Source organism: Phoenix dactylifera, unplaced genomic scaffold (genome assembly GCF_009389715.1).
Source record: "Phoenix dactylifera cultivar Barhee BC4 unplaced genomic scaffold, palm_55x_up_171113_PBpolish2nd_filt_p 000226F, whole genome shotgun sequence".
Taxonomy (NCBI): Eukaryota; Viridiplantae; Streptophyta; class Magnoliopsida; order Arecales; family Arecaceae; genus Phoenix; species Phoenix dactylifera.
In genome coordinates, this window is record NW_024067732.1 from 515,560 (window position 1) to 517,961 (window position 2,402).

A 2,402-nucleotide genomic window follows, 5' to 3' on the forward strand; every position below is an offset into this window, starting at 1 on the left:
GTCGACTCAAACCACTGTTTATCAGACTTGGGGTCGACTCAACTTTCAGTGGGGTCGACACAACTTTCACTGGGGTCGACTCCTGCTACAGTGGGATCGACCCTCTCAGGAATCACAGAACCTTGTATTTCAGCTGTTTTTCACTGGGATCGACTCAACTCTTTTTGGGGTCGACTCAAGCTACAGCGGGGTCGACCCTCTCAGGGATTCCAGAGACACAGTTTTGAACGACATAGCCTTGGGGTCGACTCATGTTTAGTTGGGGTCGACTCAAGCATTCCTAGGGTCGGCTCCATCTGGGGTCGGCTCAAGAAAAATTGGGGTCGGCCCTCTCAGTAAATTCCAGAGACTTGTTTTCTTGAGGCTTTAAGCTGGGGTTGACTCAAGCATACTTAGGGTCGACTCCACTACTGTTCATCCGTGCCATTTTCGCAGAGGTGTGCCTGATGATTCCATGATGTGCCAGGATCGACTCCACCTTTGTTGAGGTTGACTCATTCCACACTTTGCTGCATCTTAAGGTTAGACTCATCCATACAATCAATGAAATATACTTCAAGTAATTTTTAATGTATGCCATGGTAGTGCTATACACTCTTAACTATGAAAATTACTATTTTGCCCAGAGTACGTTTCACTTGAAACTTTGCTGAATTAGAATTTAGAATTCACTATCCCTTTTCTATCATAAATTTTATCTTATTATTAATCATTGAGAGACATCTTGATCTCATTCTTCTAATGTATCGAGAGTGTCGAACTCAGTAATGATGTATCATATTAATTTGTAGTATTTAATTAGTCAATAGTTGTGTTAATCATCAAAATAACACTATCATCCTCAACGCCCCGTTTGATGCGACGTTCGCAACAGAATTCGAACGGGACGTCGTTCATCGTATGAACATGCCTCGGATCGTAGAATTCAAAAAAATTTCTAGTTCCAAATCCAGAAGATCTTTGAACTCATTAGGAAGGGAAGATTAGGATCTGAGGAGGGTTGATTAAAATTAATAAAACTAAAACAAAATCATAAGTTATTAGATTTGAAGATCTCATCTTCAAAAATTCTGCAGGTGTAGAACACCGCAACCTGATGATCTAATCTAGGTTCCTGTTTGAGCTGCACAATTATCCGGCCTCTACAGGTATCCACATGAGGATCTAATCATCTGAGAATGGATCTTACCGGAGTGCTAGCTCCTTGCAAAGACCTCTCATGACTATTATAAGTGTTAGAAGTATGCCCTAAAAGCCAACGTGGCTGACGCATATTTGTAATCTGGGGTACAAATTTGTAATTTGACTCTTATTAATAAATAAGATTGGGCAATTTGTTTTTCATTCTTGTTTGTATGTGTCCATGAATCGTCCAAAAAATTAATAGATGATGACACATATTCTCAAGGAGTTGAGAATTTGAGGCATATGTCATTAGGGATTAATTTCTAAATGCTCCTGATCGATGGATCCATCACGAGGGATGGTGATCGATCTGCTGAGATTATTGCACAGATTGGTGCTCGTTTCATTAGATATCCGAAAGAGTCGTTAGGATACAATTTTTACATCTCAGAAGATCACAAAGTGTTTGTGAGCCGACATGCCATCTTCTTGGAAGAACAGTTTATCCTTGATAGAGGCAGTGGGAGAAAAATTGAGCTCGAAGAGAAAGTCTCTGAAGAGCAACGAGCAATTGAGCCTAGTGAACCTATTCACATTGAGCCAATAACCTCGTCCACTTTGTAGATCCAGTAGGATCTCCCATCCTCCTAAAAGATACTTAGGTATGCTTACAGAGGAAATAGAGGAAGAGTTCCTCATGGGAGAAAGAGATCATAGTAATGATCCCAAGACCTACAACGAAGCGATGTTAGACATCGACTCCGAAAAATGGATTGATGCGATGAAGTCAGAAATAGGCTCCATGCATTTCAACCAAGTATGGACCTTAGTAGATCCACCTGAAGGTATAGTACCTATTGGGTGTAAATGGATCTACAAAAGAAAAATAGGTTCAGATGGCAAGGTAGAGACCTATAAGGCAAGGTTGGTGGCAAAAGGTTTTAATCAGTGCGAAGGCATTGACTATATCTTTTCACCGGTAGCCATGCTGAAGTCCATTCGAACATTGCTTGCCATTGCAACTTATCATGATTATGAGATATGACAGATGGATGTGAAAAATACATTCCTTAATGGATATCTTGAGGAAGATATCTATATAAAATAGTCTCAGGATTTCACTTCCAATGATGGTGATCACAAGGTCTGCAAGCTGTAAAGATCCATTTATGGACTAAAGCAAGCATCTCGGAGTTGGAATACTCGTTTCGATGATGTGATCAAATCGTTTGATTTCATCAAAAATGAAGAGGAACCATGTGTGTACAAAAAGGTCA